The sequence below is a fragment of the Callithrix jacchus genome, chromosome 1 (assembly GCF_049354715.1).
Source record: "Callithrix jacchus isolate 240 chromosome 1, calJac240_pri, whole genome shotgun sequence".
Classification (NCBI taxonomy): domain Eukaryota; kingdom Metazoa; phylum Chordata; class Mammalia; order Primates; family Cebidae; genus Callithrix; species Callithrix jacchus.
The window spans coordinates 194,925,704-194,950,754 of NC_133502.1; the positions used below are offsets into that span (position 1 = coordinate 194,925,704).

The 25,051-nt window shown below is 40.4% G+C and overlaps 1 protein-coding gene and 1 pseudogene across 6 annotated transcripts in view; both read left to right on the forward strand.

Annotated features, from left to right (window-relative positions):
* Nucleotides 1-25,051, forward strand: part of SPECC1L (sperm antigen with calponin homology and coiled-coil domains 1 like) — a 153,281-nt gene that overhangs the window by 112,869 nt on the left and 15,361 nt on the right. The window lies entirely within an intron of this gene.
* Nucleotides 9,020-11,218, forward strand: LOC103796241 (heterogeneous nuclear ribonucleoprotein A1 pseudogene; annotated as a pseudogene). The gene has a single exon (XR_013521790.1). The product of XR_013521790.1 is annotated as a heterogeneous nuclear ribonucleoprotein A1 pseudogene (transcript).

Below are 25,051 nucleotides of genomic sequence, written 5' to 3' on the forward strand. Positions count from 1 at the left end.
TACAATTCATCCAACTTAAAGTGTACATTTCAGTGGCGGGGGCGGGGGGTTAAAATATATTCAGAGTCGTAAAACCATTACCACAACCAATTTTAGGATATTTTTACTGCCCCATAAAGAAATCCTATACCTGGTAGCAGTCATTCTCTATTTACTACAAGCAACCACTAATCACTTTCTGTCCTATAGATTTCCTTATTATGGACATTTTTTATAAATGGAATCACACAATATGTGGTCCTCTGTGACTGGATTTTTTCACTTAGAATCATGTTTTTAAGGTTTATCCATGCCGTAGCATATACTACTTCATTCCTTTTTGTGGCCAAATAATATTCTGTTATATGGGTATGCTACATATTGTTTATCCATAATACTCTTCAGGATGGTGTCTGTGTTGCTTACACTTTTGTGGGGGTTATATATATCACTGCTAGGAACTTTTTTTTGGCATGAGGTCTTAGTATGTTGCCCAGTCTGGTCTCAAGTGATCTTCCCAGCTCAGCCTCCCAAGTAGCTGAATCCATAGGCACAATCCACCTGCCTGGTTGAAGACATTTGTGTACAACAAGTTTTCACATGGACATATGTAGTTTTCTCATCTTCTTGTCCAGCTTCTAGTTTACTACCAAAGTGTTTTTGAAACTGATCTTGTTACTTCTCTTTAAGCTGCTTCATTTGTTTCTCCTTTGTCATTCGATTTAAGTCCATGATCTTGGCTTGAAGTGGCGAGACCCATAGTTTATTGAACATTTTAAGCCCACTCCTTGATCTAAGAGCTGCAGAATGGATGTTGTATTAGCAGACATGAAAACAACATTAATCTCCTTGTATCATCATTGCAGCTCCTGGCTGATTTGTTGCATTGTCGATGAGCAGTAATATTTCGAAAGGAACATTGGGTTTAAAGTGTTCAATAAACTATGCTGTCAACAGATGGGCTGTCATCCAGGCTTTGTTGTTCCATTTATAGACCATAGGCAGAGTAGATTTAGCGTAACCACTAAGGGTCCTAGGATTGTGGGACTGGTAAATGAGCACTGGCTTCCACTTAAAGTCACCAGCTGCTTAGCCCCTAATGAGAGAGACAGCCTGTCCTTTGAAGCTTTGAAGCCAGGCATTGACTTTTCCTCTGTAGCTATGAAAGTCCTAGGTGTCATCTTCTTTTAATAGAAGGCTGTTTTATCCACATTGAAAATTGTCATTTAGTGTGGCCACCTTCATCAGTGATCTTAGCTAGATCTTCTGGGTAACTTGCTGCAGCTTCTGTATTAGCACTTGCTGCTTCACCTTGAACTTGTATGTTATGGAGATGAATTCTTTCCTTCAACATTGAGCCAGCCTCTGCTAGCTTCAAACTTTTCTTCTGCAGCTTCGTCACCAATCTCAGCATTCATAGAATTGAAGAGAGTTAAGGCCTTGCTGTGGATTCAGCTTTGGCTTAAGGAAATGTTGTAGCTGGTTTGATCTTTTATTCAAAGCATGAAAACTTTCTCCATATCAGCAATAAGGCCATTTTGTTATCTTATCATTTGTATATTCACTGGTGTAGCACTTTTGATTTCCTTCAATAACTTTTTCTGTGCATTCACAACTTGACTAACTGGCACAAGAGGCCCCGATTTCAGCCTGTTGGCTTTTGCTGTGCCTTTCTCAGCTTAAGCATTTCTAGATTTTGATTTACAGTGAAAGATGTGTTAGCCTTCCTTTTACTTGAACACTTAGAGGCCATTGTAGGGTTATTAATTGGCCTAATTTTAACATTGTTATGTGTCAAGGAGTAGGGAGGCCCAAGGAGAGAGAGAGAGAGACACACAAAGTGGCTAGTCAGTGGATCATTCAGAACACACACAACTTTACAGATTAAGTTTACTGTCTTATATGGGCACAGTTCATGCCACCCCAAAACAATTACTATAGTGCCATCAACGATCACTGGTCACACACCACCATAACTGTTATAATAAAAAATGTTGCAAGAATTACCAAACGTGACCCAGAGATGTTGAAATGAGCACATGCTGTTGGCAGAATGGTACCAACAGGCTTGTTTGATACAGGGTTGCCACAAACCCTCAAGTTGTAAAAAACGCAGTATCTATGAAGCACAGGAAGATGAAGTACAGTCTGAAGTATACTTGTATTGTCTTCCTTGTTGTTAGGTGTCTTCTTATAACCTAAGTTTTAAATTTTTGTAGACAATAAATTAAGTAATTTTGGAACATTATAAATTACTTCCCCCTTGAAGGATTGCTTATGCTTAGGAGTTTGGACCAGCCTGGGCAACATAGTGAGATCTTCTCTCTACTTAAAAAAAATTAGCAGCATGGTAGCGATCCTCCCACCTCAACCCAGCTACTTGGAGGGCTGAGGCAGGAGGCTTACTTGAGCTGGGAAGTTGAGGCTGCTGTGAGCTGCTATCATGCCACTGCACTCCTGCCTAGGCGATAGAGTAAGACCCTGTCTCAGGAAAAGAAAAAACAAAAAAAAATTACTTTTCCTTTGATTTTAGAACTTTGCCATGTATCAAGTTAATTAAATGGAGATAATTCAAGCATTAAGTCAATTATTTAATGCCTCTTGAGTTCTTCTAGTTTAAGTCCTATGATTCTATGATCTTAAGATATTTAATATATATATACCTTAATCTATATGTAGAAACATATATACACAAATCAATTATTTCAGCTAATAATTTAAAGTTTATTTTCATTTACTCGGTACTTAAAATTCAGGGGGAAATATGATACAGGATGGTTAATCGTACATAAGGAAAATTCTTTTCGTAAACTTGACAGTCTTTGCTACTAACCCAATTCTCTGCTTTCTTACTTCCTATGGACACTTCTTTGATGATATATATGTACAGCTTGGGGGAGAGGCAGTTGGCTTTTGTTTCCTGTGAGACAGATACCTATCTGATCCTTACCTTTAGAAGCAAAGAGGGTACTGGTTCTTTTATTTCAAGCTCTGTAAGTTAAAATTGGACAGTCTGGTTGATGGGTGTGGCAAACCACCCTGGCATGTAGTTTACCTATATAACAGACCTGCACATTCTGCACATGTACCCCAGAACTTAAAGTATAATTAAAAAAAAAAAATTGGACAGTCTGAAATGCATAATCTTTTTTTTCTTTTTTTTGAGATGGGGTCTCACTGTCACCCAGGCTGGAGAGCAGTGATGCAATCTTGGCTCACCACAGCCTCCACCTCCCAGGTTCAAGCAATTCTCCTGCCTCAACCTCCAGAGTAACTGCGATTACAGGGGCCTGTCACCACGCCCAGCTAATTTTTGTGTTTTTAGTAGAGATGGGGTTTTGCTATGTTTGCCAGGCTGGTCTCGAACTCCTGACCTCAAGTGATCCACCTGCCTCAGCCTTCCAAAGTGCTGGGATTACAGGTGTGAGCCACTGCACCTGGTCTGAAATGCATAATCTTTTAAAACTGAAAGCCATATCTCATAGTGCTCTTAATTTGTCAAGAATCATATAGGAAGGGCCAGCGCCCTTTCCCTATCTAGCTATAAATTGATGATCATGCCCATCCTTTGGATCCAGCAGTTTCGGTTCAGTCCTTCGGTCTCTGACTACTCACAGTTTGCAGAAAAGGGCAGGTTGTGACACTTTGACTAGTTTGTGAGAGCAGAAGCTGTTACGTGACACTTAGCACATACTGCTCTCAGAGGCCCTAGATGGATCATTAATGCTTGGAACGTGTGTGCATTTATGAAGAAGCTGTCTAATCAATGGAGATAGATTCCCTAATGCCCATATCATCTTTCGTTAACTCTCTTAAGAGTCACCCTAAAATTACTGTGCTGATCACTGTAATTTCATTAAGCATCCATTACAAAACAAGCCCTTATGAGTTTAGCTTTTATTTAACAAATACATTTTTCTCTTTTAACTCGTGCCCTGCCATTTATCATACATTGAAGCTTTAGAATAGTAGAATATTAGTGTTGAAAATATCTTGGAGTTCTGGTTTATTATCAGGTTTGCAGATCTAGGACTGAAACCACCACAAGGATAAATGGCTGCCTCAAGGCTGCCTTGTGAGTCCAGGGCATTGTGTAACCAGCTTTCAGTACTATTACTTTAAGGGTTGCGTCTTCCTTTTTTTCTCTTTTTTAAAAAATCAGTACCTCTGTTTATACACAATTATGTTTTCAATTTAAACATGGGACTAATAATTTTTAAGTGCTTATTGTGAGAAGTGGTAATCCAGTTCCCTATTTCCTTACCTCTAAAATTTCTGCTGTCCAGAGACAACCACTTTTAATTTTTTTTAGCTGTTGTCGTTAGGGATTGATGGTACAAGATCGATAATACAAGAGTAACCCACTGGCATAAAGAAAATATTTATACTTTAAGTCAACTTTTCTTTGGTTTTAGATTTTATATCTAAGAGCTTTTGTTGTATTATTGTTTTCTTGCCCTCCTGGAAAACCCTAATTGAATGTAATCAAGACACCTCTAAAGCTTAAGAGCGCTTTATTTTGAATGAAAAATCTCATTGTTTTCTAATAAAATGCTAGACCTAGAAATGGATTGGTTAAATCCAAAGAATGATGAAATCACTTAATCTAGAACAAAAGACTCTTAATAAATAAATAAAATATTTTAGTACTGTCTGAGTAATTTAACCTCAGATTAACATTGAGAATGCAGTTTTATTGATGGATGTACTTCATTAATTTGTGGACCACAGAAGAAAAGATTGGATATTTCACTGGAGATAAGTAAAATTAAAAGGATTAGGCCGGGCGCAGTGGCTCAAGCCTGTAATCCCCAGCACTTTGGGAGGCCGAGGCGGGTGGATCTCGAGGTCAAGAGGTCAAGACCATCCTGGTCCACATGGTGAAACCCCGTCTCTACTAAAAATACACAAAATTAGCTGGGCATGGTGGCGCGTGCCTGTAATCCCAGCTACTCAGGAGGCTGAGGCAGGAGAACTGCTGAACCCAGGAGGCGGAGGTTGCGGTGAGCCGAGATCACGCCATTGCACTCCAGGCTGGGTAACAAGAGCAAAACTCTGTCTCAAAAAAAAAAAAAAAGAATTAATGGGCTGGATTGGTTTAGCAGGCCTATATTTATGTGCTGTGCTTTACTTGCATTCTAAGCTTTTTTTCCTAATATAAAAAAGTTAATAGGCTGGGCACAGTGACTCACACCTGTAATCCCAACACTTTGAGAGGCCGAGGCGGGTGGATCACAAGGTCAGGAGTTTGAGACCAGCCTGGCCAACATGATGACACCTTGTCTTTACTAAAAATACAAAAAATCAGCCCCAGATTTGGTGGTGGGCACCTGTAGTCCCAGTTATTTGGGAGGCTGAGGCAGGAGAATCGCTTGAACCTGGAAGGCAGAGGTTGCAGTGAGTTGAGATCATGTCTTTGCACTCAAGCCCAGGCAACATTGCGAGACTCCGTCTCAAAAAACAAAACAAAACAAAAACTAATAATTTATCAAATAGTAAGCTCTGTGTCAGGTAGTGTGCTAAGTGTTTAAATAGAAGTTAGGGAATAAAAGTAGTTTCTATTCTCAGGAAGTTTATAGACTAGTCAGTAAAAACTGTATCAGTAATTAAAACTCAGGAAAATTTTGTTTATGGTTATAACAGAATATCAGACCAAATCTCTGACGAGACTGCTGTAAAAACTGTTTAAAATACAAAAATAAATATCATTAAAGGCATTGGGGACTAACCAAGACAGCCAGGTCAAATTTGGCAGGAGCCAAAATTGTAGAGAAAAATTCTATTGAGTTGAGCCCATATTTACCCCTGCTTTTTTCCCTTGGGGCGTTGGCTAATTCTTCCCGTGGCGTAGAGGCCAGACAAAGCAGTGGTCCAGAGTTTGTTTCAGAATCATTGAGTAGCAGGACTAAAGTTCAAAATGAGGGATTTTAAGGCAGCCAGGATTTGAGGGTCCAAGATCCTAGGGAAAAGACAACCTCAAGAGTAATGAACTCAGCCATCATGTTGGCACATGCCTGTAATCCCAGCTACTCAAGGAGGCTGAGGCAGGAAGATTGCTTGAGCCCAGCAGTTCGAGGTTACAGTGAGCTTTGATCACACCATTGCACTTGACCCTGGGCAACAGAGTGAGATCCCAACTCTTTGGAAAAATAGAGGGTAGTAAACTCAACATTTGACTTAGCTTTTGCTGTTAAGGTATTTTTCAAATTAAGATATTTTTCAAATTCAGAAGAAATTTAGTAGAAAGCTGTTACCAAAGGCTAAACAACTTAAGCATAGTTTTTGTTCTCACAGGAGCAGGTAGACAAAAAATTAGATTTCAAGGCCAGCCGAAGAGGAATGACAATGGAAAATACTCCAGGCTTTCAGTTGAGACCTCAAAAGAATTATGTCCTACCAATAAAGGCTGACCAGAAGTTACCAGCTTAAAATCCAGCTTCAAAACTTTGATTGGATCAAGGTGATCAGCCCTTATTCTAGTTGCCTGCCAGAAGAAACTTAGCCCCTATGCTCTTTGAAACATAGTATCCTGCATTCCATCAAAATACTAGGAATTGCCCTACTTAAGCTTAAATATTAAAAAAAAAAAAAAAATACCAGGAATTGCCAGGCGCAGTGGCTCATGCCTGTGATCGTAGCATTTTGAGCGGCCAAGGCAGCAAAATTACTAGAGACCAGGAGTTCGAGACCAACCTGGCCACATAGTAAGACCCTATCTCTATAAAAATACCAGGCATGCCAATAAGCAGGATCAAATGAATGAAAATCAAGAGAAAGAATGAGTAACAGGAAAAGAACTTGAAGTGATCCAGACATTGGAACTCTTAGGCCTTAGAATAACTGATTTATGAGTTTATGGAAACAGATGAAGAGATATAGGGTTTTACCAGAGAACTGGAATCTATAAAATAGAATCAAACAAAAATTTTATTTTATCTTTTTAGATAGCCTTTTGCTCTCGTCACGTAGGCTGGAGTACAGTGGTGCAATCTCGGCTCACTGCAACCTCCACCTCCTGGGTTCAAGTGATTCTCCTGCCCCAGCCTGCTGAGTAGCTGGGATTACAGACACCTGCCACCATGTCCAGCTGATTTTTTTTTTTTTTTTTTTGATAGTAGAGACAGGGTTTCACCATGTTGGCCAGGCTGGTCTCTCCTGACCTCAGGTGATCTGCCAGACTGGGCCTCCGAAAGTACTGGGATTACAGGCGTCAGCCACTGCACCTGGCCAAATGAAAATTTTAGGACTAAAAAATACATTAGCTTGAGTTAAGTCCCATGCATGTGTTTAACAGCAACTCAACACAGAAAGATGTATGAATTAGAAGATTGATCAGTAAGAAAGATCCACAATGAAGCACTGAGAAATGAAAGAATGAAAAATAATAATGTAATGGAGACAAGGGACACAACAGAAGGTTTAAGACACATACAGTTGGGTTATACTAAATGAGAGGGCTAGGAGTGCCATAATCAAAGTGCTAAAAGTCAAGGACAGTGAAAAAAATCTTTAATTGCTAGAGAAAAAAGATAATTAGGTTAAGCGGAATAATAAGATTGACAGCTGATTTCTCAATAGATAATAAAGAGTATTTGTCACCAATAGGCCCATTCTGAAAGAAAAAGGAAGTCCTTGTTACAGAAAGACAGTAATCCCATAGGGAAACAAAATTGCAGGAAGGAATAAAGAACAATGGAAGAGTAAATATGAAGGTAAATGTATATGAATATTGACTATAGTGTAATAACAATATATATGTAGGTTGAAAATTTCACATAAAATGGTTCAAAAGTTAGGAGGGGGGCAGTAAATGTAATTAAGGTATTGCAAGGTTCTTGCATTGTTCAGAAGGTCAGGAAATTACTAATTTGTCATAGTCTCTTAGTAAGTTAAGGGTTGCACATTGTAAATCTATGGCTGCAGTCTGCTACAGTTGGCATTGGCTGCATGGAGTTATTGAGAACTTAAAATGTGGCTATTCTGAATTGAGATGTGCTGTGACTATAAAATAAACACCATATTTTGAAAGCTTAGAAGACTTAGTATGGAAAAAAGAGAATATAAAATACCTCATTTAAAAAATACTGATTACATGTTGAAATGATGATATTTTTAACATATTTGATTAAATATATTAATATATGTTTTTAACTTTTTCTGTGTGGCTACTATAATTAAAGTCATACTGTTAACAATTAAAGTGATAAAAGAATGGAATATAAGAGGCTAACAAGAGAACTGGAATATTAATATTTGCTTAGTCTAAAATAAGGCAGGAAAGAAAGGGAACAAAGAACTAAGAGTACAGTAATAGAGGTAAACCCAAATATGTAAAAATTACATTGTAGGTAAACAGGCTGACTATTCCAGTTAAAAGACAAAGATTTTCAGATTAAAAACAATAGACCCGGCCAGGCGCAGTGGCTCACACCTGTAATCCCAGCACTTTGGGAGGCCGAGGCGGGCAGATCACGAGGTCAAGAGATCGAGACCATCCTGGCCAACATGGCGAAACCCTGTCTCTACTAAAAAAATACAAAAATTAGCTGGGCATGGTGGCGCATGCCTGTAGTCCCAGCTACTCGGGAGGCTGAGGCAGGAGAATTACTTGAACCCGAGAGGCGGAGGTTGCAGTGAGCCGAGACTGAGCCACTGCACTCCAACCTGGCGCCTGGCGACAAAACAAGACTCTGTCTCAAAAAAATTAAAAAAAAAAAAAAAAAAAAAAGCAATTGACCCAACCATGATTTGTGTACAAGAGACCCACTTTAAGTGGAAAGACTGAAAGTAAAAGAGTTGGAAAAGGTATACTATGCAAACACCAAAGGACCCCTGGAAGAGCTATATTAATTTCAAAGTGTTATTTCACAGAAAGAAATATTACTAGAGATAGAGGTTGTTCATGATGATAAAGGATTAAAACAATAACAATAGCCAAGGCATTCTTAGAAAACAACGTTGTAAGACTTAACACTGCCCAGGAAGACTTTATAGGCACTTAGAGCACTTTATAAATTCGAGATGTGTTCGTCAGTTTGCTCCTTTCTGCCCGTGGACGCCGCCGAAGCAGCATCGTTAAAGTCTCTCTTCTCCCTGCGATCATGTCTAAGTCAGAGTCTCCTAAAGAGCCAGAACAGCTGAGGAAGCTCTTCATTGGAGGGTTGAGCTTTGAAACAACCAATGAGAGCCTGAGGAGCCATTTTGAGCAATGGGGAACGCTCACAGACTGTGTGGTAATGAGAGATCCAAACACCAAGCACTCCAGGGGCTTTGGGTTCGTCTCGTATGCACCTGTGGAGGAGGTGGATGCAGCTATGAACGCAAGGCCACACAAAGTAGATGGAAGAGTTGTGGAACCAATGAGAGCTATCTCAAGAGAAGATTCTCAAAGACCAGGTGCCCACTTAACTGTGAAAAAAATGTTTGTTGGTGGCATTAAAGAAGGCACTGAAGAACGTCACCTAAGAGATTATTTTGAACAGTATGGAAAAATTGAAGTGATTGAAATCATGACTGACAGAGGCAGTGGCAAGAAAAGGGGCTTTGCTTTTGTAACCTTTGACAACCATGACTCCGTGGATAAGATTGTCATTCAGAAATACCATACTGTGAATGGCCACAACTATGGAGTTAGGAAAGCCCTGTCAAAGCAAGAGATGGCCAGTGCTTCATCCAGCCAAAGAGGTCGAAGTGGTTCTGGAAACTTTGGTGGTGGTCGTGGAGGTGGTTTTGGTGGGAATGACAACTTTGGTCGTGGAGGAAACTTCAGTGGTCGTGGTGGCTTTGGTGGCAGCCGTGGTGGTGGTGGATATGGTGGCAGTGGGGATGGCTATAATGGATTTGGTAATGATGGTGGTTATGGAGGAGGTGGGCCTGGTTACTCTGGAGGAAGCAGAGGCTTTGGAAGTGGTGGACAGGGTTATGGAAACCAGGGCAGTGGCTATGGCAGGAGTGGCAGCTGTGACAGCTATAACAACGGAGGCGAAGGCAGCTTTGGCGGTGGTAGTGGAGGCAATTTTAGAGGTGGTGGAAGCTACAATGATTTTGGCAGTTACAACAATCAGTCTTCAAATTTTGGACCCATAAAGGGAGGAAACTTTGGAGGCAGCAGCTCTGGCCCCTATGTGGTGGCAGCCAATACTTTGCCAAACCACGAAACCAAGGTGGCTATGGCGGTTCCAGTAGCAGCAGTAGCTATGGCAGTGGCAGAAGATTTTAATTAGGAGACAAAGCTTAGCAGGAGAGGAAAGCCGGAGAAGTGACAGGGAAGCTACAGGTTACAACAGATTTGTGAACTCAGCCAAGCACAGTGGTGGCAGGGCCTAGCTCTGCTACAAAGAAGACATGATTTAGACAAATACTCCTGCGTATGGGCAGAAAACTCGAGGACTGTGTTTGTGACTAATTGTATAACAGCTTATTTTAGTTTCTGTTCTGTGGAAAGTGTAAAGCATTCCAACAAAGGGTTTTAATGTAGATTTTTTTCTTTTTCTTTTTTTTTTTGCACCCATGCTGTTGATTGCTAAATGTAATAGTCTGATCATGACGCTGAATAAATGTCTTAAAAAAAAAATTCATATGTATCTAGTAGCATAGCCCCAGAAAATATAAAGGGAAACTGATAGATCTAAAAGGCAAAATAGGCATATTTGGAGATTTTAATACACTTCTCTCATTAATAAAAAAAACAAATGAAATTTAGTAGAGCTACAGAAGATATGAGTAATGCTATTAACTACTTTGTCCTGACTAATCTATAAAACACTGCACCAAACAACAGGGGATTGCACATTCCTTCTAATTGGCCACATGCAATCTCAAAACATTTCAATGAATTAAAGTCCTTCAAAGTTCTCAAAATGGAGGGAAAAATGAAATCTAGTCAAAGAAGAACAAAAGCATTTGATAAAATTCAACACCTGTTCATTAGTTTCAAAAAAAACAAAAAACCCACAGAACAAATATTTAACAAACTAGGAATAAAGGGACTTTTAAAAATATGATAAAGGACGTCTACAAAAAATAATGTTTATAGTGGACATTAAGCTTAATGGTGACTTACTGAAAGCTTACTTCTAGAGATGAGGGAACAGACAAGACCTTGTTCTCATCACTTCCATTCAGTGTTGTATGTAAAGCTCTACTGGGAGTCTGAGGCAGGAGGATCCCTTGAGGCTAAGAGTTCAAGAGTCACCTGGGCAACATAGACCTCTATCACTACAAAAAATTAAAAAATAAAGTTCTAGTCAGGGTAGTAAGGCAGAAAGATAAGAGGTATAATAACTGGAAAGAGAGAAAATTCTATTTGCAGACATGATTGTGATGTAGGAAATACTAACAAAGATGCATGTAAAATGTGAGAATAGCAAGTGAAAAAAATTCAGGATCTAATTTTTATTGGCATTTAAAAAATAATATACAGCCAGGCTTTGGTATGTGTGCAGCAGATTAGACACAGAATGCCTGATTTAAGAAATTGATAATACCAAGTGGTGACAAGGAAGCAGAGAAACAAGAACACATGCACACTTTTGATAGGGTAAACAGTTCTAGCCAGTTTGGAAAAGTTTAGCAGTATCTGCTGAAGTTAAATAGTCTTCATAAGAGTCAAAAGCTGGAAACAACCCAAATAATCATCAAGACATGAAGGGATAATGAATTGTGATATATGAGGTACTACAAAACAAAGCAAAAAAGCTTTGTTTGCTGCAACATGCAGCAGCCTGGATGAATCTCACACACGTAATGTTGAGCAGAAGCAGCCAGATACACAGGAGTCTAAATGATGATTGCATTTAAATGAAGCCAGAAAAGTGGTGGGGTTAATCTATTATGATATGTCAGAATAGTGGTGTCTTTAGGGGAATTGAGGGATGCTTTCTGGGATTCTGGCTATATTCTGTATCTTCATTTGGGGGAGGTGACTACATGGTGTATTCACTTTGTGAAAATTCTTTTAGCTGTACTTACATTTGGGACTTCATGTATATTATACTTCAGCAAAAATTAAGGAAAAAAATTTTTTTGGTGTTGGCAGGAATGTTGTTGCCCCAAGTATCTCTGGTTTTGAGGTTTTTATGTCACGTTTCTGATATTTTGCACTTATTCATTTATTCCAGATGATTTACTAAGATATATTTGATTCATTTTCTTTTCTATATAAAACAAATAATTTATAGTCTAGTGTATTCATTTTCTATTACTATTAAAATTACTACAAATGTAGTAGCTAAAACAACAGATAATTTTCATCTTACAGTTGTGTCGGTTAGAATTCCAGCATGGCTCTTACTGGGCTAAAATCAAGGTGTCAGCAGAGCTGTGTTCTTTTCTCGAGGCTTTAGGGGGGAATCTATTTCCTTGCCTTTTCCAGCTTATAGAAGCACTCATGTTTGTTGGCTTGTGGCCCCTTCCTCCATCTTCAAAGCCAATACCAACTTGTCAGATCATCAACATTACATCACCTTTAGAGGCCTTGTGTGATTAGATTGGGTTCACCTGGATAATTCAGGATCATCTTGCTGTCCTTACAATTCTTAATCACATCTGCAAACGCTCTTGCCATGTAAATAAATATGTTCATAGGTTCAAGAAATTAAGACATCAACAGCTTATGGGCCTACCACAGATAATTTTTTTTTTTTTTTTGGGAGATGGAGTCTCACTCTGTCGCCCAGCCTGGAGTGCAGTGGTGCGATCTCGGCTCACTGCAACTTCTGCCTCCTAGGTTCAAGTGGTTCTCCTGCCTCAGCCTCCTGAGTAGCTGGGATTACAGGCGCGCACCACCACACCCAGCTAATTTTTGTATTTTTAGTAGAGACGGAGTTTCACCATGTTGGTCAGGCTGGTCTCGAACTCCTGACCTCCTGATCTGCCCGCCACAACCTCCCAAAGTGCTGGAATTACAGGCGTGAGCCACCATGCCCAGCCCACATACACATATAAAGTAATCTTCTAAGAGTTGAGTTTCTAGGATTTAGTTGTGTTTTTTTTTATTATAACTCGCATGCTGTACAATTCACTAAGTTGAACAGTTCATTGGTTTTAGTGGTTTTTAGTATATGCACAAAGTTGTATAACCATAATCACAGTAAATTTTAGAATATTGTCACCACCTCACAGCCCTAGGCAGCCACCATAGGTTTGCCTGTCCCAGACATTGCATGTAACTGGAATCATTTGTGGTCTTTGGTCACTGGTGTTTTTCACATACCATATTTTTGAGGTTCTTCCGTGTGGCATGTGTTAGTACTTCACTCCTTTCTATGGCTAAATGACTTTTTTTTTTTTTTTTTTTTTTGAGACAGAGTTTCACTCTTGTTACCCAGGCTGGAGTGCAATAGTGTGATCTCGGCTCACTGCAGCCTCCGGGTTCAAGCAATTCCTCTGCCTCAGCCTCCCAAGTAGCTGGGATTACAGGTGCACACCACCACGTCTGGCTAATTTTTGTATTTTTAGTAGAGATGGGGTTTCACCATGTTGGCCGGGCTGATCTTGAACTTCTGACCTCTGGTGATCCCACTCGCCTTGGCCCCTCCAAGTGCTGATTACAGACCCGAGCCACTGTGCCCGACCAATAATACTTTTTACTTGGTTGTTTGCCTTTGGTTAATTTGCCCTAAAATGGTAATTTGTGACACTTTGATCCAGGTTTATATTTGTGTTTTGGGGCTTTGTTTTTTTTTTAGGGGAAGGATTTATCTACCTCTTTGCTCTACCACAGCCAGAAGTTTCCTAGCATGCTTCATTTTGGGATTCTTTTTTATTTTCCCCACCCTCTTTCCTAAGCAAGGAACCTTAATTCTCCCAGAACTGTGTGTCCCCATAGATTGAAGAATCAATAGAGTAAGAACTAGTGAACAGATAAAAATAGCTCAGTCCTTCAGAGCTTCCTTTGTAATAATACAAATAGGAGACAAATAGGAGAGAAGGAAGTGATCTTTATAAATGGTATAAAGTATTAAATATGGTACTTGCTACCTGCACAACCCAGGCATGAGATTGGCACTTGGTGGTAGTCATAGTCCCTTAGACCACTACTCATTACCACCATTTCAAAGCCTATGGGTTGAGTAGATTCTTTATATAAAGGTGAGTTTCCCAGCCTAAAGAGATTGGCCCCGAAAGCTCGTTTCTTCTGATTCTTCCTGGACACTACATACTGGAAAAGACAAGGGAATAGAGATGCTTCCTTTTCACATGTGATCTCTCTTTCCTTATATATCCTGCCTTAAGGGGGAATGTTATTTCTGCTCATCCCCCTACCCCCTTTAAAAAAAAAAAGTAGTTTCCTCTCTGGAAAACATTCTAGAATGTCACTCTTCCTTTTCTTAACCTTCTACTTTCTAAGCATCCTCTCTTCATGATTAAAGTTAGGACCTGGGGTAGGAGAGGGTGGGATGAGAAAGGTCAGAGAAAGCTAGGAGTTCTTCCAGTAGACAGAATAGAGTTAAAATAATGCATTAGGAATTCCTCATAGTCCAAGCAGAGCTTAGTTGGTTTAATTTCCTCTTCTATAACTGGAATCTTAGGTCACAGGAATGACTTCCCAGAGTTAAAAAATAAAAAAAGGTGCTGCGAGTAGATAAGAGTTTTGATCTAAATCGAATCTAGGTTGAAAGTCTAAATCTTTTCATTTTTCATTGTCACTTGCATGGAAACTAAGTATACAGAAAGATCTTATTGTTTGTAAATATCACTGTGTTCCAGGGGTTAAAAATACTTGAACAAAGGGGAACAAGAATGGCCAGCCCTGCCGTCCCACCCATTCTATATGTGGACTGTATTTACTCATAAGTTCTCCACAGTGAAGCATTAAAAACTCCTGGAATCTAATCATTTTCTGTCCTGATGACAAGATATCTTCATCCAGAAGGCGCAGTGGTTGGCCAAGAACTTCACGTTTTTTGGAGCCACCAGGGAATAGAAACAGCTTTCATCTCAGAGCTCTTCTTCGGCCTGTGTTCTTGACTGCACACAGCAGAGGTTAGATGACAGCTTTTCAGTCCCAGTGAAGTGAAAGAACTCTTTTCTGTTTTCAGGGGATTCCTTTTAATGTTAAACATAGCAGCTGGAAAACAAAGTTTTCCCAGAATCACAATACTTACTGCATTCTGTTTAAACATGATCTTGATAGCTACTATTAACATCTATTTCCAGAAATTTCAGGGATGTAATTTTAAAAAATCAATTGCTTAGTGCTATTACCATAAATGAGTTTGATCAGTGTTTTTTGTATGTGGTAGATGAGACTACTCAGTCAAGACTTTGCTCCCCCTGGCTGACACAAATTAGATCTTAAACAGGTGAAGAAGTGGAGGCCTTGCATACAACACCAGTCTTTAAATGCTCATTTCACTCCCCTCACTGTGAGCATCTTTCAGAGCTGCATTTAGGACCAGTACATTTGGATTTGGAAAGATAATCAAGAATGGTGCCCTGGTGGAGGCATGGCCTGTTGGCAGTAACAGCAGTAGCTTGGATGTACCTGTTGTTACTTCATCAACTAGACGGGCTACTGGAGGTGGTGGAGCTGGGTGGGCCCGAGCAGTTTGAATGGAATTATAGAAGGTTGTCTTGCCTTTAGCTCAAGGTTTTGTTCCTTTTTCTTGAATTCTTTTTCCATTTAACTCCCACTAATGACATGGAGAAAACCTACTGGATGTAATAAAATGGCTTGTTTGCCAATGTTCTTGGTTAGCTTTAAGATAATTGCCTCAGGGTGCATTTCCTTAGATACAATGTGACGTAGTTTATATGAATCAGCACCCACATTCCATTCTCAGAAGTTAGAGGAAGTCAGACTTGAGACAGCCCCTAGAAATCATAAAAACTGGGGCTTCCATTTCACATCTGCAAAGCAGAGAGGTGCCATGCTTTCCTAAGACCATACAATTGGATCTCTAAGCTCCCAGCCCCAGGCTCTTTCCAGTGAGTTATCCAGCCTCCATCGCAGGATCCCAGACTCTTCAGTAAGTTTCCAATAAGTAGATATTTTTATTATGAGTAATGCTGAGAAAAAGAAATCAGATAAGTAACATTTTTCAAGAGCTGCTTAATTATTTTGCTAAAAGCAGAATCATTAAATTCTCTGGGTCAAGTAATCTTTATATATCATCTCAAATAACAGGCACAGTTCTCAACTTCCTTGCATCATGAAAAATCATAGTTTTCTTGTGCTTCATTGACTTTGGATGGGATGACATAAGGATGTGGCCTCCACAGACAAGTTGGAGTTCAACAGGTTGATTTCATTAGATACATGATTGCTCTGGATTTTCACAAATGAGTTTAGCCTGAGGTCATTCTGGCAATTTATGGTGACCTCTACATTTGTAGAAGCAGGTTATTTGTAAAGATGTCCTGTTGCTGCCTCACGATAAATGATTATGGGAAGGATAATTAGCCATTAGACAATGTAGGGCGAGGGAGAAACTAGTTTCCTTTCTGAATACACTCTTTACATTCAATATAAAGGAGGCTGGTTATCTGTAAACACCACCCAAAACTTAATGGCTTAACATAATGACCTCTACTTACATCCTGAGTCTACAGTTTGGGTGCGGCTTATTTGGGATATCTCATCTCATCTCCGCTCCACTCAGTTTAGTGCCACTGGAGGGCTGGCACTAGCTGATGGCTCCCTCCCTCACAGGTCTGGTGGTTGATGGTGACTGTTGGCAGAGACTTTCACTAGAGCTGTGGCCAGAGAACCTCTGTGTAGCCTCTCCTGTAGTTGGCCTGAGCTTCCTCAAAATGTGGTGGCCACATTCCAAGGACAAGTGTCTTGAGAGACAGGCATAAGCCACCCCACCTTTTATGACACAGTCTTGGAAGTCATGCAGTGACTCTTCTACCGTACTCTGTCAAGGCAGTTACAAAGAGAAGGGAAATAGGCACCACCTCTTGATGGGGCATAGCAGGCTTCTGAAGAGGATGTGGGGCCAGAAATACTTCTGTGATCCTTTTTGGAAAATCCAGTCTGTTACAGAGACTGTTATCTCTTACTTAATTAGAGAAGCTAATAATGTGACACTGACCTGACAGAACCTTATGATGCTTTTTTAATGTTGCCTCAAAAATGAGAATGAATCAGGGTAGGTAAGGCAATATGAGGGTGAGAACAAGTGGTGATGTGGTGAAGAATGCTACATGATGTAACCCAGGTGTGTTTGCAGCTGCAGGACTTTCTAGTGAATCACCAAAGATTTAGCTTATGTCTGGAACACACAAGATGACCAATCTGCCAGTTAGTGTCCACCCAGGATATCTTCCTCAGACCTCAGCTTTTCACTGGGGTCCCTTGAACTGTGCCTGGACTGTATCCAGTGCTGCCATGGTTTACACCTGTACTCCATTCAGTTAAAAAGGTCTAAAACAGAGAGAGCCTGTGTGGTACCTAAATGTGTTTGGGGCCCTCGATTTCCTTTTTTTTTTTTTTTTTTAATAGTTGTATTGAGGTATAGCTCAATTTATTATATTATATAATAAATTATTTATATTTAAAGCTTAAAATTTGATAACTTTTGACATACACATATATGTCACATATATTCACCTGTGAAAACTATCATCACATGATAGACATACTGTTACCATGAAAATTTCCTTGTGCCCCTTTGTACTCCCGTCATCCTGCTTCTCCCCAACATCCCCCATCCCCGCATACCCACTGATCTGCTGTTGCTATATATTGTTTGTATTTGTTATAATTTTATACAAATATAATCATCTGTACAATTTTAGGGGAGTTCTGGCTTTTTTCACTTAGCACATTGAGATTCATTCATGTCATTGTGTGTAACTGTAGCTCACTGCTCATTTCCTTTTTTTCCTGAGTGTAAGTCCATTTTTTGGGTATACCACAGTTAGTAAGCCATTCAGCTGTTGATAGACATTTGGGTTGTTTCCAATTATTGCTTATTGTAAGTAAAACTCCTATGTACATTCACATGCAGGTGTTTGTATGGTGTCTTAGTCAGTTCGGGCTACTGTAACAAAGCACCAAAGCCTGAGTTGCTTATAAACAACAGAAATTTGAGGCCAGGCACAGTGGCTCACGCCTGTGATCCCAGCACTTGGGAGGCTGAGACAGGCGGATCACCTGAGGTCAGGAGTTAAAGACCAACCTGGCCAACATGGCAAAACCCTGTCTCTACAAAAAAAAAAAAAAATTAGCTGGGCATTGTGGTATGTACCTTATCCCAGCTACTCAGGAGGCTGAGGCAGGAGAATCGCTTGGACCTGGGAGGCAGAGGTTGTAGTGAGCTGAGATCGCACCATTGTACTCTAGCCTGGGTGACAGCAAGACTCTGTCTCAAAAAAAAAAAAAAAAAAAAAAATTTATTTCTCACAGGACTAGAAGCTAGAAAACAGATCAGGATGCTAGCACGGTGGGATTCTTGTTAGGGCATCGTCCAGGTTGCAGACTACTGTCTTGTGTCTTCACATGGTAGAAATAAAGAGAATGAGAGAGCTGTTTAGGGTCCCCTTTGAAAGCACACTAATCCAGTTTATGGGATTAGTGTGCTACCCTCATGACCTCGTTAATTCCCAAAGAACCCCACCTCCCTATATTATCATATTGGGGGTTAGAATTTCAATATAAGAATTTGGGGGAACAGGAATATTCAGTCCATTGCATATGCATATGGACATCTGAAAAGTGGACTAGCTGAATCATGTGGTAGGTCGAACATTTTCAGAAGCTGCCCAACTGTCTTCCAGACTCGCTCTACCCTGTCACTTTACCACCAGCAGTGAAGGAGAATTCCAGTCCTTCAAATCCTTGCCAAGACCATGTGGTCAGCCTCTAGATATTCAAAAGGTGTGTAGTACTGTTTTATATTTTTAATTTTGCTGTTGCCTAATAACTAATTTTTGAGCATCTTTCCACATGCTTACTTGCCACCTTATGTCTTATTTGTTTTTTTTTTTGTTTTGGGGGATTTTTTTTTAGACAGGGTCTCACTCTGTCACCCAGGCTATAATGCAGTGGTGCAATCATAGCTCACTGCATCCTTGAACTTCTGGTCTGAATCGACCCTCCTACCTCAACCTCCCAAGTAGCTGAGACTACAGGCATGTACAACCATACCTAGCTAACTTTTGTATTTTTGTGGAGACAGGGTTTCGTCATGTTGCCCAGGCTGGTATCAAACTCCTAGGCTCAAGTGATCCACTTACTTCAGACTCCCAAAGTACTAGGATTACAGGTGTGAGCCACCACACCTGGCCAGAAATTCTTAATTTTAATAACATGCAATTTATACATTTTCTTTTATGAAGCATGCATGTTTTTGTGTTGCAAATAAGAAATGTTTGCATAACCCAACATCATGACAGCTTTCTCCTGAAAGTTTTATAATTTTTATACATTTGGGTCTCTGCTCCATTTTGAGTTCATTTCCAAATATGATGTGTGAGGTATGGATTGAGGTGAACTTTTTGGCCTGTACACTTAAGTTAGGAAGATTGCATGGAATAGAGTGAGGAATTTAAGAGCACCTTGAAGACAGTCAGTCACGCTGACACATACAAGATGCCCCATAATACCAGAGAGGGACTGAGGGTCAGGGAAGAGGACATGTCTTCTCCAAGGAGGGATGTTTCATCAGGGTCAGTGACAGCTGCTCCAGAAAAGACAGAGGAAGAAGAGCAGGTTTGTTTAAGATACATTTTCATGGATTGCCAAGGAAAGGATTTGGGGATCCAAATTTTTATCTCAGTACTCTTCAGAGAAAATAAATTTTTGTCTTTTTTTGAGACAGAGTCTTGCTCTGTCGCCCAGGCTGGAGGTCAGTGGCATGATATCAACTCACTGCAACCTCTTCCTCCCAGGTTCAAGGAGTTCTCGTGCCTCAGCCTTCCAAGAAGCTGGGATCACAGGCCTGCACCACCACGCCTGCCTAATTTTTTTGTATTTTTAAGTAGAGACAGGGTTTTGCCACGTTGGCCAGGCTCGGCTCAAACTACTGGCCTCAAGCAATCCTGGCCCAGAGAAAATATGGAGGAAAAAAAAGGCTTTTATCTTATTGGGCTACATGTTAGATCTCAAGTCATCAAGTAAGGCAAGATTCTGCTCTTGGCCTTGGTGTCAAGTGACAGATTCTTTGGGTTTATACCTGCTGCAGGGGACTGTCAGTGGATACATCTTTGTAATGCTAGCTCTCTTCTTCAGGCATCTAAACTTGTGGAAGTTTTTCTTTTTATGCTCTAAAGCAGTCATGAAATACATATTTGACACTTGCTGTGCACAACCAGAGAGGTAGTTAAATACAAGGAGAAATAGAATGCAGTCTAGACCATGACCTTTGCCCTCAAAGAACTTTTTTTTTTTTTTTTTTTGAGACAGAGTCTCACTCTGTCACCCAGGCTGGAGTAGATTGGTGCAATCTCTTGGCCCACTGCAGCCTCAGCTTCCTGGGTTCAAGTGATTCTCCTGCCTCAGCCTCCTGAGTAGCTGAGATTACAGATACCTGCCACCATGCCAAGCTAATTTTTGTATTTTTAGTAGAGACCGGGTTTCACCATGTTGGTCAGGCTGGTCTTGAACTCCTGACCTCACGTAATCCACCTGCCTCAGCCTCCCAAAGTGCAGGGATTACAGGTGTGCCACTGCACCCGGCCTCAAAGAACTTTCAAGATTATTTCTGAAACATATTATTATTTCCAGGCCTTTTAAAATTACACCTTATCCAGGGAATAATTTAACCTTTTCCACATTCCAGTTTGTGATTATAAACACTCATTTACTGTACTGCATGGAAATCCAGTTTCACATGCCCTCTGTACTTCTGCTGCCATTGTGTTCTTCCATAAGGTCCTCAATGCTCTTTATCTGGCTGTACCCTATTGTGTTTTAGTACAAGAAAACAGCAGGAAAAGCTGGTAACCAACTCGTATGTAAAATAAAACAAAAAAAAAGTAAGCTTGGGGTCAGGAGTAATATGCCATGCAGGGCTGCTCTGCTCTTCTTTGGGGTCCTGGTGGCAGCCGTGTCAGTCGCTTTCTTTCAGTGGTGGCATCTTGTTATTTTTGGTCCAAAATAAAGTGTTTTATAGTTTCCCTTCATCATTTATTGCACTAAAGGAAAGGTAAGTAAACTATTGGGCATTGAGTTGAGGGCTCTGGAGAGAGGTACAGGAGTCTGGTACCACAGATATGTACCTTTTTTAATTGTTTTGCCAGTTTCCGTCTGCCAAAACAGTACCTAGCAGATGTAGAAACTAACACACTGTCAGATTGAAAAGAATGCTTCAGTTCCTGCTTTAAGCAATAAAATAAGTTCATCGTAAGGTGAGCACACTATATTGAGCATCTCTTTCCTGATATCATTTCCTTCCTAAGCTACTGCAAGACCATGGGGCATTTTACATCCAGGCTGCTGTACTCAGATGGCCTGGATGTCCCAGGTCAGACTAAATGCATTGCCTGTGATTTCAGAAATAGGAAGTGTTGTACCAGGGAAGACCAATTGTCCTTCTAGGCCCCCATTCAGTCTCAGCCAGTGTCAGGTGCGTGGAGGGTGAGCAGGGTGGGTGATATTCCTCTGAAATACTAGTAGCAAGAGAATAATGATACATTCAGAAAGTGCATAAGGTTTCACCATCAATGCAGTGGTCTAAATCTTTTTGCTCTATATTAAACTAATAGTATACTATAGTCTTAGTTTGGTAGTATATCCTTTTTTGTATAAGTTATATTTTTCAAATAGTAGGTATTTGAATGAGTACAAATACATTCTTTTTTTTATTATTTTGAGATAAAGTCTCACTCAGTCACCCAGGCTGGAGTGCAGTGGCATGATCTTGGCTCACTGTAACCTCCGTCTCCTAGGTTCAGGCAGTTCTCCTGCCTCAGCCTCCTGAGTAGCTGGGATTACAGGCATGCGCCACCACGCCCAGCTAATTTTTGCATTTTTAGTAGAGAGGAGGTTTCACCATGTTGGTCAAGCTGGTCTCAAACTCCTGACCTTTGTGATCTGCCCGTCTCGGCCTCCTTTTAGTAGAGAGGAGGTTTCACCATGTTGGTCAAGCTGGTCTCAAACTCCTGACCTTTGTGATCTGCCCGTCTCGGCCTCCCAAAGTGCTGGGATTATAGGCCTGAGCCACTGTGCCCGGCCCCAAATACATTCTTTGCCCATCCTTTCTACTTTATAAAGTGTCCTCATATTTTTTTTTAGCAGACCTCATTTTTAGAAATGAAGCAAGTTTTTTTCTTTTTCTTTCTCTTTAAATTCTCTGGACTTTGTTTCTGGATGCAGTTTTCTTACACCAGTAAATATTCAACAAACCTCTGTTTGCCTGAAGAGTGAGCCAGGTTTACTGTTCAGCACTTGGTCAAGATTAAGCTCACCCCTGAGGAGCCTAAGAGAGAGAAGCAGAGTTGTATAAATGTGTAAATTGCAGTTCATACCCTGGAGACCTGGTGACAAAATTTTCTCTGGCTGCTTGCAGACTCATCACTTCTGGCCACATGGCAGGATCTCCTGAAATTTGGGGGTACTGTCTAGAGAAAGGGACTCAGGAACCAGCATACCTGTCTTCCGGTGTTCAGAGGCCTCTTCTGGGGCCAGGGGAACAATCTTGTGTTTTACACTTTTGTGTTGTAGAAACTGTAATTGACACCATCTCAGGGGCAAAGAGCAGGATTGGGGGGAGAAGAGGGCAGGATGTGTTGAGCTTCAGCTGGAGAGCCTTACAGATGTCATCTTATTAAATCCTCATTCATTATTTTTTCCACTGTGCATATAAGAAGAGCAAGACTCACACAAGTTAAAACTATGTGCCCACAGTCCTACAGGCAGTACAAAGTGCCACCAACAATCAAAGCACAGATCCATGGGACTCCGAAACCTTGGATACCTCTGCCATACCTCTCTGCTTTTCCAGTGATCTACAGAGATGTGGCTTTCAAATCAGTATAAAGAATTTCCAAGGACTGAAAATGGAGGAGCAGTTGCCTTGAAGTTTTTTTCCTGTAATCACAAGGTTCTAGCATAAAGAGGCTTTTCTCAGAGAAGGCATCTGAACAGGGTCTCTACCTAAGTCGTGGCTGGTGACACCATTCAGATTTCACCACATTCATCTCTTTGAGCCTGAAGACAGAATTGGTGACATTTGTCCTGAGGACAGATTAAAGAAGGCCCCCCTGGATGTTTTGAAAGGCCTACTTTTCTTCCACTCAAACACTCCAGTTCCCCTAAAAAGGCTGGGAAAGCTCTTGGGGGTCTGGATGTGGACAAGACTCTGCACCATTACCTCCCTTCCTCCCTTGCCCAGTCCCTTCCTCAGAGCATGCATTTTAGTGAGTAATATCCTCTGCCAAAGCTAAACTAAATCTGTGAGAAAAGACAGTATTTATTCCTCAGCTGCTAATAAAACTGCTCACAACATGCTCAGAGGTCATTAATCAGCTGTGACCCAGCTAGTGGCTCTCACCTGACACCCATCTCTGCCTGAGAGCAGTTTCCTAAGTTCTCAGAAAGCAGACATCATGATTCCTGTGTGCATCTCCTTCTCGAGGGGTTTATGGGGACACTAATTTCTATCTCTCAGGGTGACATTGGCTGACCTATTTTATTCTTAACTGTCCCTCAGAATAGGTTCATTTGACTAAAAAGAGTTAAAGCATATTAAATCGAAAACATATTATTATACTATAGACTTTGTTTTTGTGAAGCTATGTCTGAGAAGAATGCTTGCTAATTTGAGCATATGGGACAACATGGTCGTGAGTAAATATGGCTGTTTCTGTCACAGAATCAATGATGGCTTCCCTTTCTTGGGAATAGCTATTTACAGAGGATGACATCTATCAGGTTCCTTTTGCCATACCAGAGGTGCTCAGTTTTTCCTAGTGGTGAAGAAAGCTGACTGATACCCTGCTTCCTACCCTTAGCTGCTGCTTTGTTTTTAAGAAATGTATCTATTTTTAAATTTTTTAAGCAAAGCTAGAATAGATTCTCACAGAACTCATGCTCATGCATCATCTGAGTTTTACTGTAACTTCTCAGCAAACACTCCAGGATAATTTAGTTGCGTATGAGATCCACCTAATGTATAGAGTTACTGGGCATAAACTACTTCAGAGCATCTGGCAGCTTTTTTTATTTGAGTAAAATGTGTATAACAAAAATGTACCATTTTATCATTTTTAAATCTACAATTCAGTAGCATTACGTGCTTCTGCAATATGTATTCATCACCACTACCTAGTTCCAAAACTAGATCACCCCAAATGGAGACCGCCTACCCATTCATCAGTCAGCTCCTTCCTCTTCTCAGCACTAGACAACCACTCGTCTACTTTCTGTCTCTGAATTTGACTACGGATGTTCCATATAAATAGAATCATATAATATGTGGCCTTTTGTGTCTAACTTTTACTTAGCATCATGTTTCAAGATTTATACATGTTGTAGCGTATATTTGTACTTCATTCCTTTTTATGGCCAAAAAATACTTCATTATATGGATAGACCACATTTTCTTTATTCATTTGTCAGTTGGTGGGCTTTTGGGTTGTTTCCACCTTTCGGCTGTTGTGAATAGCGCTGCTGGGAACGTTCCTGTACAGCTATTTGTTTCAACATCTGCTTTCAGTTCTTTGAAGTATAGTCGAGGAGTGGGATTGCTGGGTTGTGTGTTAACTCTGTGTTTAACTTACTGAGGAACTGCCAAACTCTTCCTCAGCAGCGGCATCATTTGCCATTCCCACCAGCAAAATATAAGCATTCCAGTATCTGCATCCTCACCGTGTTTTTCTTTTCTTTTAAATAATAGCCATCCCAATGGGTATGAAGTGTCGTCTCATTGTGGTTTTGATTTGCATTTCCTTAGTGACCAACCGTGTTGAGCCTACTTATGTGCTTCTTGGCTATTTGTATATCTTCTTTGGGGAAATGTTCTATTTATGTCCTTTGCTCATTTTTATATTTGGGCAACTGGGTTGTCTTTTCTGTTGTTGATTGAGTTCATGTTTGTTCAAATGGAAATTTTCAAATATGCACTGAAGTCACGAGAATAGTAAAACAAACCTGTACAAAACGCTACCGACAAGTCATCAGCAC